Raw genomic sequence first — 14,402 nt, forward strand, 5'->3', positions numbered from 1 at the left:
AAAGGTAACCACCACTGTGGTGTGTCTGAGGACAGATTTGAACTCAGGTCCTCATGAATCCAGGGCTGGTTCTTTATCCACTGCGCCACCTAGCTGCCCCCTCAGCTCCTTTTTAAAAACATGTCTGCTGCTACGTCTTCTCCAGGTTAAACAAGAAAGGTTGCCTTTCTCTGGACTCTAGATTCTCAATTGCTTCCTAAAATGTAGTGCCTCAGAACTGAATACAGTATTCCAGATATGATCTAACCTGGGCACATTATGATAGGATCTTACATATTCTGGATTTGCAGCCCAAGACTGAAATAGATCTTTTAGTGACCGTATCACACAATTAACTCAAATTGATCTTTGTCAGATGAACTCATCTAGCTAGACCTCTCCCATATTGTTCTTGTGTAACTGATTTTTGAATGTGTGTGAGATTTCACATTTGTTAAATTTCACTTAATTTTTAAATTTATATCTTGTTTTTTTTACAACAATCTCCCTCAGTATCTCTCACTCTTCCATTCCCAGAAAACTATTTTATTTAACAAATTATATTATTTAAAGAGAGAAAAAAGAAGAGAAAAAAAAATCAGCAAAACTAATCCATAAATCAAAAGAGTCTGAAAACAATTGTAATGTCTGTGGACCTTCCAGATCTGCAAAGTGGGGTAGGGGAGTCTTCTCAGATCCCTTCTTTGAACCTATGTTTGTTGTTTGTAATTTTTTTAGCTCTTCTATCATAATAGTTTTAATATAATATTTTTTAATATGACAGTTTCGTGTGGTGACTGGCTTAATTTTGGTCCAATGAACTATCTAGATCCTTATTCATTTGTGGTAAACTTCCAATGTTTATCTTTAATTCAATCCCATTATCCAAAAAAAGTTTTTAAGGAATATTAAACCCTAAAATTGATATAAAGATGTTTTTCCCATGCAAAAACTTTGACTCAACCTAGATGCATTTCTGTTTTATAGTTCTCAATTTCATGTAATCAAAAATTATCTATTTTATCTTGTGTAATTGCCTCTATCTCTTGTTTAAGAATATATCTTTCCATAGCAGGGGGAAATGCATATGATTTTCTCTTCTAATTTTTTAATGGATGATCTTTAATAGGACAGCTAGGTAGTGTAGTGGATACTGTACCCAGCCTGGAGTCAGGAAGACTCTTTTTCCTGAGTTCAAATCCAGGTCTGTGGCTGGATTTGTAATAACTCTGTGATCCTGAGCAAGTCACTTAACCCTATTTGTCTTAGTTCCTCATCTGGAAAATGAGCTGGAGAAGGAAATGTCAAACCACTCCAGTATCTCTGCAAGAAAACCCCAAATGGGGTCGGAGTCAGGCATGACTGAAAAATGATTGAATGACAAGAACAACATGATCATTACTATTAATGACCTGAATACATTTTTAATTTATTATGGAATGTAGTATAAGACGGGAAAAAGTTGTTAAATCCAAATCTATGGCCAGTTATCACATAGAACTGTCATATTAAAACTTTTATCATATTAAAATCATGAAAGAAGAGCTCATCTGACTGAAAATTAGATGAACAAAAAAAAAATTGGGGGAAAACCAAAAAGGGCAAGATACCTCATAGACTCCTGGTACAATTATTTGAACTTCCTAGGTATTTGTTATATCCTCCTGACATGGAAGTAGGAATGTTTCTTGAAGCTCTCAGCCCTATTTTTCTGTTTCAACTCTCTTATGAATATTTGTTCCTTTAGAAAAAAAATATTGCAATAATTGTGCCTATCGTTTTCTTGGCTCTGCTTACCTCACTCTTCATCAATTCACAGGAGTCTTTTCATACTTCTATGCATTCATATATTTGTCATTTCCTACACAGAGTAATATTCGATTACGTTGTATACCACAATTTGTTTAGCCATTCCCCAAGTGATCACTAATTTGTTTCCAGTTCTTTGCTACTACAGAAAGTGCTTTGATAGCCAAAATTAGAACAATAGGAAACTGAAGGAACGAGCAATAAAACCCAAAAAACAAAAACAAATAAAATATACTGGGTCATTAAGGGAGTTCTATCGAGGAACATTTTCTCTTGTTTAATCTGTTCCATCGATTTAGTTCTCTATTTTATTTATTTATTTATTTATTTATTTATTCATTCATTTATTTATTTTTTTTGCAGGACAATGAGGGTTAAGTGACTTGCCCAGGGTCACACAGCTAGTAAATGTCAAGTGTCTGAGGTCGAATTTGAACTCAGGTACTCCTGAATCCAGGGCCGGTGCTTTATCCACTGTACCACCTAGCTGCCCCTCTACAATACATTTGTCAAGTGTCTGAGGCTGGATTTGAACTTAGGTACTCCTGAATCCAGGGCCAGTGTTTTACCACTGCACCATCTAGCTGCCCTGGTTCTCTATTTTTTAAACCAACGCTGGGTGCTTTTGATGAGTCCTGCCTGGAAGTGCTATTCCCCCTTCACTGATACTTCTTTTCATAATTTTCCTTGATATTCTAGACTTTTAAAAATTAATTTTGTTATTATTTTATCAAGCTATATAAAGTATCCCCATGGTAATTTGATTTGCATGGCAACAAAATTTCAAAATTTTAATTACTTTTGGTGGTATTGTCAATTTTATTATAGTGACAGAGCCTAGCCATATGCACTGAATATTCTTTTTAAGTCTTTATTTCTTTAAGGAATACTTTGTAATTGAATTTATACAAATATTTTGTGTGCTTTGGTAGGTCAATCCCCAGATATTTTATTACTTTTGTAGTTATCTGAAATGAGATTTCCCTTTCTATTATTGCTTCTTGTGTTTTATTATTACATAAAAATGCTTGTGATTTTTGAAGGCTTTATGCCCTGAAATTTTGTTTTTGTCTCAATTAGTATCTTTGCTGATTCCCTAGGTTTTTCCAAGCAAATCATCATAACATCCCCAAACAGGGATAGTTTTATTTCTTCTTTACCTATCTTTAATTTCTTTCTCTTGTCTTATTGCTGTTGCTAGCATTTCCAGAACTATGCCAAATAATAGTGGGGAGAATAGGCATTTTTGTTTCACTCCTGTGTTAACTGGAAAAGGTTTCAGTGTATCCTCATTGCATATGATGCTTGCTTTTGGTTTTAGATAGATGTTTTCTTCTTTTTAATCATATTAGCTAAGGATTTATCTATCTTCTTAGTCTCTTCAAAAAACCAACTTTTAGTTTTATTGATCACTTCTAATTCTTTTTTCAAATTGATCTGTTCCCTCTAATTTTTAATATTTGCTCTTTTGTGCTTATTCTAGGCTAGGCTTGTTTGTTGGCTTTCCAATTTTTTAAAGTAAATATCTAGTTGATTAATCCCTCTTTGGCTAACGAATGTTTGTAAGGATGTGATTTTTTTCCTGAGGAGGTTTTTTTGGGGGGGGGGGAGGGAGCTGGTGAGGCAATTGGGGTTAAGTGACTTGCCCAGGCTCACACAGCAAGTCACAATCAAGTGTCTGAGGCCAAATTTGAACTCAAGTCCTCCTGACTCCAGGGCCAGTACTCTATCCACTGCACCACCTAGCTGCCCTCTCCTGAGGAGTTTTTAAACTGCATTTTAGAAATTTTGATGTTGTTTCATCATTTTACATAGTAATTAACTCTTTTTATGATTTGTTCTTTGACTCACTTATTACTTAGCATTTCATTGTTGTTGCCGCTTGTCTTTTGTTTGTGATCTCTGAACCAATTGCTATTTTTACTGTGTTATATTTTGTAATATTTATTAACCATTTTTGTCTTTTTGCATTTATTTTCAATATCTCTGTGCCCTAATACATGGTCAATTCTTGTAAAAGTTTCATGTGGTGGTAAGAAATATGGACATTCTGTTTCTGTTCCATTTAGAAGATATGTTTTTAAACTCTAGTTTCAACAGAAATTTGTTCAGTTCCATATTTTCCCTTTTGTCAAGCTTTTTGTTAAACTTAACCAAAACTGAGATAGGGATATTGAAGTCCCATCACTACTGTGTTGCTATCTATGTCTGTCTATCTTTGGCTTATTATTGGTCTATGTTCCTTTCAGCATTATTAGTTCTGCAAGTTTCCTTGCTTTCCTTTTTTATCTTTTGAATGTTTGTTTTTATCTTTTGATTGTTGTTTTTTTCTTTGTTAGCATGATTACAACCATTGCTTTTTTTTTTTTCTAATTTTGTTTTTTGGCTGGGGCAATGAGGTTTAAGTGACTTTCCCAGGGTCACACAGCTAGTGTCAAGTGTCTGAAGCTGAATTTGAACTCAGGTACTCCTTAATCCAGGGCTGGTGCTTTATCTACTGCTCTACCTAGCTGCTCCAGCCCTTGCTTTTTTGTTTTTTTTAACGGGGCAATAGGGATTAAGTGATTTTTCCAGGGTCACACAGCTAGCAAGTGTCAAGTGTCTGAGGCCGGATTTGAACTCAGGTACTCCTGAATCCAGGGCCGGTGCTTTATCCACTGCGCCACCTAGCTGCCCCCAGCCCTTTCTTTTTTTGATTCACTTGATGCATAGTAAAATTTTTTCCTATCCCCTGAGTTTTATTTTGCATGTGTTTTTATTTTAAAAATATGTTTCTTGTAAGCAACCCATTATAGAGTTTGGTTTTCTTATCCAATCTGTCACTCTTTTTTGTTTTACTGGATTGTTTAATGCACTCACATTTATTTATTTATTTATTCATTCATTCATTCATTTATTAGTGAGGCAATTGGGGTTAAGTGACTTGCCCAGGGTCACACAGCTAGTAAGTGTCAAGTGTCTGAGGCCGGATTTGAACTCAGGTCCTCCTGAATCCAGGGCTGGTGCTTCATCCACTGCTGCCCCGGTTTCCACTCTTTTTTAGATACTGCTTTGTAGGGACCAATTTTTAATTGGGGAGTATTAGCTAGGTGGCTCGCTGCAATATTGAGCCAAGGAAGGAGACCAACAGCCTCCCTCAAAACAGAGCAGGATTTATTTAACAAGAACGGACTTAAAAAACAAACACAAACAGGATCAGTAGGATTAAGGGAAAGGAAATAAAATGGGGAAAGGGAAAATGATACAACCTGAACACCACCACTGCCCAGGAATCAGCTGAGAACACACAGCAGCGTCCTTCCAGCTTCAAGCTAGAATGGTGAAAAACCTCCCTTCTTTCCAGCAGACCCCAGGCTGACCACACACAGCCCCCAGCCAATTGGCTGGCCACTCTGACAGTCATATGACTGCCCTCACTGGGCTTCCAATCATTATAATTTTGCCAGGCCCATGTAGGCGTCGGCGAGTGGTGATGACGTGAGGTGCCAGTGCCATGGCAATGGCTACATCCAGTGGATGGAGGACAGTGCAGTTTGTGGAGCCCCAGGCCAGTACGTGCACCAAGGTTTTTTTAAAATTCTAGCCAAAAGATGGGGTCATAAAAACCTCAAATAACAAATAATTCTTTACAGTCTTTAGGTTAATCTACTTAAAGGCAACTTTGTTCCCATAGACTCTGCTTTATGCCTCCTGCCCCCATTTACTACCCCTTTCCCTAGTGTTAGAGTTTAATTTCCTTCATTCCTTCTTTTCCTTCATTCCTTCCTTCATACAAAATTTGGGGCAGCCAGGTGGTGAAGTGGATAGATCACTAGCCCTGAAGTTGGGACAACCTGAATTCAAATCTCACCTCAGACACTAGCTGTGGGACCCTGGGCAAGTCACTTAATCCTGATTGCCTTAAACATCTGGAGCCATTTCCAGTCATCCTGGTATATATATCTTGCCACTGGACCCAGATGGCTCTGGAGGAGAGAGTGAGGCTGATGACTTTGTACCATCCTCCCTCACTTAAATCCAATTCATTGTAAGTTGTGGTAAAATATATGAAAGTTTTTAACAGTCGGTTAGGATAACTGAAAGATGCCAGTTTTTGAAGGACCACCCTTTTGGGGAGGAGACCAACGGCATGAGCTACGCACGCCAGTCTGCCTGCTGCGCACGTCAGACTGTCTGCTACGCACTCGACTTCCGGGGTGCGAGTTTAAAAGGCAAGGAGAGAACGGAAGTGGAGCTTTTTTTCTGCTCTGCTGGTCTCCTGGCTGCGCTGCACAGGCTGATGCTGATGAGAGTTTCGACTGGGCCCAGCTCGCACATGGTCTCTCTCTCCCCAAAGGTGGCCTTCGGTTTTGGTGAGTTTTATACGGAATATAGACTAAGCTTAGACTTAAGATGATTTGTATTGTGTTTCTACTTTTCCTATCCTTCTAATCAACATCACCTTGTGACTACCATACAATAAAAGCTCTATCTAGAAAACCAGAAGTTTCTTCCATTTACTAGTCTGGGAGATAAATTAAGGGAAAGGTTAAAGAGGGGAGATTTATGATCTAATATCCAATTTTAAATCTCACAAAGCGATGACATCACCTGATGTCATGGTCTTTTTCAAGAATGAAGGACAAACAACAACTATGCAAAATTCAGTAATCTAGACACAAATGATATGGTTCTATTCTGTAAATTGTTTCTGCTGTATAGGCCATAAATGATGATGTCATGATTTTTATTTTTCTCTTGAACATCCTGCTGTAGTTCCTGCTTGGCAGTACACAGTATCCTCTGCTTCAGCAAGTGTTGGTTAAGCTTTCTTTGTTGTTTTGGAAATTTTATTCAGGGATGTTTGGACTCATTAGGTGCTGTTTTATCTTCCCTTGTGTTTTAATATTTTCCTACTAATTTAACTGATTGTGTTCAAGGTTTTTAACTGAATTTTCTTCTTTGTGAGATCATTGGTATTTTTCGTCTTTTCTCCCTAATATTCCCCTGTTGTTCACTTTCTGATTCCTTTCCCTTTGATTCCCCAAGGCTAAACATCCAGCTATTTTAGCTTCTTCCTATGTTGGGGAAGGCTTCAGCCTCTGCTCCATATGACTTGTGAGGGGATGGAATTAGCCCCAGGTAGATTCCAGCCACCTTTCCTTCAGGCATTATGAAATAACCCTCTCCTCAAAACACCCTGCCCCAGTTTCCTCCAATTGGGTGCTGCTGTGGCATAGCATGCTGCCATCCTAGGCAGAGCATGCTTCTACTTTACTTTGTCTTTAGTCTCAGACTAGGGAGGTGGGGCATAGAATTGAGGTCTGTTGCTTGCTACAGGAAAGTAACCTGAGGGAAGGGACAGGGTCTGCTGGCAGAGGGTACAGCTTCAGTAAGGAAATGACTGAGTGGATCCCAGAGCCAAGGCCATGGGTCCTGTTGTCTTGTCCTGTTAGAGCCTGGGCCTGGTGGGGAATGAAATGCTGAGTTAGGAATTATATATTAAGCCTTCTGCTGTTAATTCATAATATTACCTCATTAGACTTCTTAATGTCTTAGTGTGTAGAGAAAGCTCCCCTCTTATACATAGCTCCTATCTTGGGGAGTTGAAAGTTCATGAAAAGTGGAGAAAATGGCTAATCCTCCATCCATCTTATTGGTCATGCGACCTATTACATTTCATTTGATTAGATTTGGCCCAGTATTCTAGATTGTTGAGATCTTTTTGAATCCTCTCTCCATATTATTTATCCTTCCCAGCCTTGTGTCCTTGGATGAATATCCAAATCATTGTATAAAATATTAAACAGTACAGAGCAAAGGGAAGATACTTGTGTTGTAATCCATACTTAATTCTTATGTTCAAGTCAGTGTGGGCTGGCCAGGGAGGATTATGTAGCATCATAATCTAGAGCAGGAAAGGACTTTGTCTTATTGCCACTTGTAGACTGTCAAACCCCAACCTCAAGTTGTCCCCACCATCCCTTTCCATTCTTACTCACCTGTTGTTGAATATCAATGGAGGGAATCAGACCGCTTTGCTGACTGGATCCACTATGAATTTGTCAACTGCTTCCAACTGGACCTTGACTGATGCATAGGAATCCTTTTGTTTCCCTAAATGATTCTGTATCATACATCCTATAGTAGATATTCCAAACTTTCTCATCTCAAGCCCCCTAAATCATCCTTGACTTCTTCCTTCTCAGCAGGAGACCTATTTTACTGAAAAAATAGAGACTACCATGGCCTCCTCCTTTCCCCTATTCTATATCTCATAGCCCCTATATATTACTTTCCATTTTCTCCTCCTTTGCTCTGGACTCTGATGAAATGGCCATTCTTGCCAAGGTCAACCTTTTTTTTTTTACTTCTGTTCTTAATCCCATCTCCTCTCATTTCTTCCATGGGCTTGCCCATTTGATCATCACTTCTGTGGCGGCCCAACATTATATGTGGTCGCCTTATTTCTGTCCCAAGTTTAGGGCAAATTAGCTGCGTTTTCTAATATATTTGTTACTTATAAATTAGAAGCTTTAGCACCAGTTTTGGGCATTAAACATTTATTAATTATTAGTAATTATAGTAATATATAGTAATAATTAGTAATTAATTATTAGTAAAGAGAGAACACTTGGCTTAGAAAGTTAAGAAGCCTATCTAGACTAGAAGAGAGATAAGAGCTCAGCCTGGCCTCCTTCCTTCTCCAAGTCTCCCACCACAAGCCCATCTGAGAGCATGTCTGTCTCTGGAAGCTTCCTCTGGGTCCCGAGGAGTGGGGGCCCTTCCACACTGCTCAAAGTTAATTGGCTAACATCATTCAAATCTATTGGTTTACTGGACTTGAGGGTGGTCCATGAGCAGAACATGCTGAGCTCAGAGGTCAGAGAACACACCCTCAGGGCCAGGCTTTCAGATAGGTGTGGTTTTAATTAAGTTTTAATCAATCTTAATATTATCCCCTCAGGGGGCCTCTGGGTGTCCCAAAACCCATTATTTTCTCACACTTCTCACTCATCTTTATCCTCTCCTTTACTGGTTCCTTCCATAAAGTATTAAAACATGAGGGGGTTAGATGAGATAATCTAAGAAAAGCACAGGTCTCCCCAATGCTTTAAAAGTGTTCACTTGAAGTTATTATTCTCTATTCTCCTTGTTTTCACTGCCAAACTCATAAGAAAAAGTCATTTAAGCTCTTTACTTCCATGTCTTCATCCCTGGCTTCTACATGACTGAAACAGCTCTAAGATTGTTGACAATCCCTTAATTGCTAAAATTTATGGCAGACTTTATTCGTTTTGACCTCTCTTTAGCTTTTCCTCTTTTTTTTTTTTTTGAGGGGCAATAGGGATTCAATGACTTGCCCAGGGTCACACAGCTAGTAAGTGTCAAGTGTCTGAGGCCAGATTTGAACTCAGGTACTCCTGAATCCAGGGTCGGTGCTTTATCCACTGCACCACCTAGCCGCCCCCTCTCTTTAGCTTTTGACACAACTGACCACCCCGCTCCTTTGGGACACTCTCTCTGTTCAGCTTCTATGACACTGCTTTCTCTTGGTTCTCTCTCTCTTTTTTCAGGGCATTGGGGGTTAAGTGACTTGCCCAGGGTCACACAGCTAGTAATTGTTAAGTGTCTGAGGCCAAATTTGAACTCAGGTCCTCCTGAATCCTGGGCTGGTGCTTTATCCACTGTGCCACCTAGCTTCCCCCTCTTGATTCTCTTAATAACTGTGATGTCATTCTCTTTCTTCTGCACTGGCTTCTCTTTCATGTTCCTCTATCTTTTCCACCTCCTAACCATGGGTGTTTCCCAAGACTCTGTCCTGGGTATTCATTTTCATCTCTTTTTTCTTTATACCCTGTCACTTGGTGACCTCCTAACTTCTCATGGTTTCTCTTGTGATTATGATCTCCATGGATGGTTCCCACATCTCTCTTCTTCTTCTACCCCACTCCCTGATCTCTTCTCTCTTCATCTATCTCAAGTTCCAGATCTCATGGGAAATCTCCATCTGGATATCTTGTAGTTACCTCAAGTGCTAAGCATCTAAGTGTCCAAAATGGACCTCATGTTTTCCCCTACACCTACAAGCTCCAAATTTCATTTCTGTTGAAAGTGTCACTATCCTTCCAGCCATCTGGGTTCACAATTTTAATACCACCCTATATTTCTCACTTTCCTTCATTACCTATATTCAGTCAGTTAGTTACCAAGCATTATCAATTCTTTCAAAATCTTTGGGCCCTCGTCACCTCTTGTCTGGGCTATTGCAATAGTGACCTAATTAGCTTTCAGTTTCTCTCTTCTCCAAATAAGCCATCCTACACGAAGCTGCTAAATAATCTTTTATTGTTTTTGTTTGTTTGTTTGTTTTGGGGGGGTTTGCGGGGCAATGGGGGTTAAGTGACTTGCCCAGGGTCACACAGCTAGTAAGTGTCAAGTGTCCGAGGCCGGATTTGAACTCAGGTACTCCTCAATCCAGGGCCAGTGCTCTATCCACTGCGCCACCTAGCTGCCCCCCCTAAATAATCTTTCAAAAGTACAGATCTGATCATGCTACTTCCCTGCTCAACAATCTTTGATGGCTTCCAAGGATAAAACACAAACTACTCAGCCTGGCATTTAAAACCTCATAAATCTCTCATCTACCTTTCATGTTACTTTCCTTAACAGTCTATGTTCCAACCAAAAGGACCTGAATTCAACATATCTCTTGTGTCTGTGCCTTGGAACAGGCTATCTATCCCCTATGCCATTCCAGCTGAATGTCTTAGGAGGAAGTCCTTTACAAAACATTTTAATTATTTGCCACCTGAATAAGATTGTTTAAATTTGCCTGCGTTCAAATATAACAAAAATGGAAAATATTGGATGTTGGAGGGGACATGGGAAAGCTGGGTCCAACCATTCTGGACAGCAATTTGGAACTATGCCCAAAGGGCTATAAAAAACTGTGCATAGCCTTTGATCCAGCAATATCACTGCTAAGTTTATATCCCAAAGACATCCCCCAAAAGAGAAAAAGACCTATTTGTACAAAAATATTTCTAGCAGCTCTTTCTGTGGTGGCTAAGAATTGGAAATCAAAGGAATGCCCTTCAATTGGGGAATGGCTAAACAATCTGTGGTATATGATGATGATGGAATATTATTGTGCTATAAGAAATGACAAGCAGGATGACATATAGTGAAGTGAGCAGAACCAAAAGAACATTGTGCACAGAAACAGCAATATTGTTTGATGAAGAACTGTGAATGACTTGACTGTTCTCAACAATACAGTCATCCAAGACAATCCCAAAGGACTATTGATGAAATATACTATCCACCTCCAAAGAAAGAACTGGTATTGATGTATGATTATGTAAAACATTACCATATTTGTCATGAAAAATACCATGTTGCAGTCTGTGTTCCATCTATAACGCATATCTGATTGTTTGCCACCTCAGGGAGGGGGCAGGGGAGGGAGGGAAGGAGGGATAAAAATTGGAACCCAAGACTATAAATAAAAATGTTTATTACATTTAAAAAAATTTGCCTGGGTTACCGAAGATGAAGGATTTCTTAAAAGTGGAAGTGGGGGCAGCTAGGTGGCGCAGTGGATAGAGCACCAGCCCTGGATTCAGGAGGACCTGAATTCAAATTTGGCCTCAGACACTTAACACTTACTAGCTGTGTGACCCTGGGTAAGTCACTTAACCCCAATTGCCTCACACACAAAAAAAAAGTAGAAGAGAAATCAGTTTATGACCTATGTCATAGATTTTACAGCTACTGCAGGTTGATTCTCAATCTTCTACCTTTTTCCCTCAAAAGCATTAAAACTTTGCTCTGGGATGATGCAGGGAGTAGAAGCTCAGAGAGGGCATTTTGTCATAGATTTACCCACTCACATGGTCTGTTATATAGTGCATGGCACATTGTGTGTGTGTGTGTGTGTGTATTTGTAGTGAAGTGATACATGTCAGTAATGGGATACATATTCCTTTTCCTTAGAAATTTGTAGTAGCTTGAGAGATAAACCAATCAATACTTGGGTTCAAATTACAAAGGTGTTGGGAGTGACATATTAGAGATTAATGATATCAAAGTTAGAGATGTTTATTAAAGGATATACAGAGTCATTTGGAAATCAGCTACCTTGTGGTTTCATCTGCCCCCCCCCCTTTTTGGGGGGTGGGGCAATGAGGTTAAGGTCACACAGCTAGTAAGTATCAAGTGTCTGAGGCCAGATTTGAACTCCTCCTGAATCCACTACACCACTTAGCTGCCCCCTTGGTTTAATCCTAAAAGCCTTAATTCATAGAATCACAGAATAGTTAGATGCAGGGAGGTACTGGAGCCAGTTCAAATGAATTCCCGCAAGTGGACAGTTAAATTGCCAGTGTGAGTATTTACACCTTACACTGGCAAAACATTATAAACCTGGGTTTTGTTGACTGTCTAGACTTAAGTGCTGGAGAAAATGTTAATGAAGGTTAAACTTAAATGTGGAACCCAGGAAAACTCTCACTTCCGGATTACTAGAAGCTATGCTTCTCAATGCCTCTGAGATTTTTTGGTTGCCATATACTCATAGTGAATGTTTAGTCGAATAGCAGCCCCAGATCTTTTCTAGGCAAATTCTTGTTTAAACCCTGCCTTTTTTATACTTACTACTAAAGTTAGATTTCAAATAAGGAAGACCTTCCTAACAATTGGATTTATCCATAAGTAGAATGTGTGAAAATGCTTTTGATACCCCTACTCAATTTGATAATTTACTCAGTTCATTGTCATTTAATGAGTATCAGTGTTGTGTTAGGTAGGTAGGATAGAACTGAGTTTGATTTAGTTAACACTGGTAGGATAGGTGTTATATAAGGTTAATTAACCCACTATATATTGATTATTGTATTGCTTTTAATTGATCTATAGGTTAAGTTTATGCTTATGCTAGGCCTATTATAAAGATTTGTATTAACTTGTGTATTATTCTTGTCCTACCCCATTCTTATGAATGTGCTATTAGAGCTGTGTTCCAAAAAGAAACAGTTTCCCCACTTTCTCTGGTTTTTCCCCCCATGCCTAATGCTCTTAACTGCTCGTGGAAAGTCCCAGAGCTCTGGTGAATTGTTATTGATTCATCAAATGCTGGTGCTTGGTGGACATGTCCCTTGGCCAATTATAGGGTTTTTCTATTTTTGGAATTGATCAATCAGGAATTGTGCCACTTTATTCTATTTTTAATGATCTCTCATTCTCTATAAAAGCAAGCAGCCTTCAAGTAAAGGGATCCTTGATTACAGAGGAGTTTCTTGGATCCAATTGATTAGGGACCACCAGCCTCCCTAATAAATTGATACCTGCTCAGAGCTCTGCCTTAGTTGACTTTTGTTGCAGATTGGATTTTTTTTTTTTTGCAGGGCAATGAGGGTTAAATGACTTGCCTAGGGTCACACAGCTAGTAAGTGTCAAGTGTCTGAGGCCGGATTTGAATTCAGGTACTCCTGAATCCAGGGCTGGTGCTTAATCCACTGCGCCACCTAGCTGCCCCCAGATTGGATTTTTTTAAAGAAGCTCGCAAATGGACTGCCTCAGACATTATTAGTTTCTCTCTCCCTGGTGGTTTTCTTGCAAAAATTGGATAACCATTTGCTGAGTAAAATGTTCACATATGGGTTAGTCTAGTTGGTTTATGAGGTCTCTTGCAATTCTGAGAGTTTGTATCTCTTATTCAAATAAGATTTGGATAATGAGCTTATAGGAGATGATGGTATAGTCTTTCTCATCTGGAAAAAGGGTAGGATAAATTTCTTTCTTATGATCTGATCCTAGTATTAGAGGTAATCATTACACAAAAGTGCCTGGATTCTCTTTTCAGGATGTCATACAAAGAACTAGCAAATAGTACATTGTTTTTGCTAGCCAGGAGGCACTGAAAATGGAGAGACTACTCTGATCCTGCCAGTGATTATAGCTTTTCATGAAGCCTGATCCCAGACTCATTTGTAGGGAGTGGTAATTAAGTTAATATTCCAGTAACTGGGACTTTGTGTAGTGGCCTGAAACTGCTTTGGGGAGCAAATGACTGAATCTCCAGGGATATGGATGGTGACATAAAAGACAGATGTTTTAAATAGTGCTAAAGAACATCTGAGGTACTCATGCTTCCGATACATTCTTTTTTTTTTTTTGAGGGAATGGTGGATTAAGGAGTAAAAAAGGAGAGAACAGGTAGTTAATGTCACAATAATTTCCTTTTGTCTCCTAAAAGCATATTCCCTATCCCCCATAGGTGTCCTTATTTAATTAGATTATATGTCAAGAAATGTTAAGGGGAAGGAATGCTGTATGATTTACCCTGGCTGTCAACTCCCACCCCCCACACCATCCTAGGGGAGTGGGGCTTGGTCAGCTACCCCATGGGCTGCCCAAAGAGATGGTTACTTCTCTAAAGGCTGCGTCTCCTAAGCCTAGCTCCATTACTCTCAATGTTTGTTCCACTTACAGCTCAGAACACTCAGGAGAGAGTTGTCCTCTGCTCTACTAAACATTGTTCTTTTCTTGAACTGGTTTTGGGAAGAAAAGCGTAGCCATTTCATTGAAACACTTCAGGCTCTGAGTACTTATGATTTCTTCTCCCATGTCTT

This window comes from Dromiciops gliroides, chromosome 1 (assembly GCF_019393635.1).
Source record: "Dromiciops gliroides isolate mDroGli1 chromosome 1, mDroGli1.pri, whole genome shotgun sequence".
Lineage (NCBI taxonomy): Eukaryota > Metazoa > Chordata > Mammalia > Microbiotheria > Microbiotheriidae > Dromiciops > Dromiciops gliroides.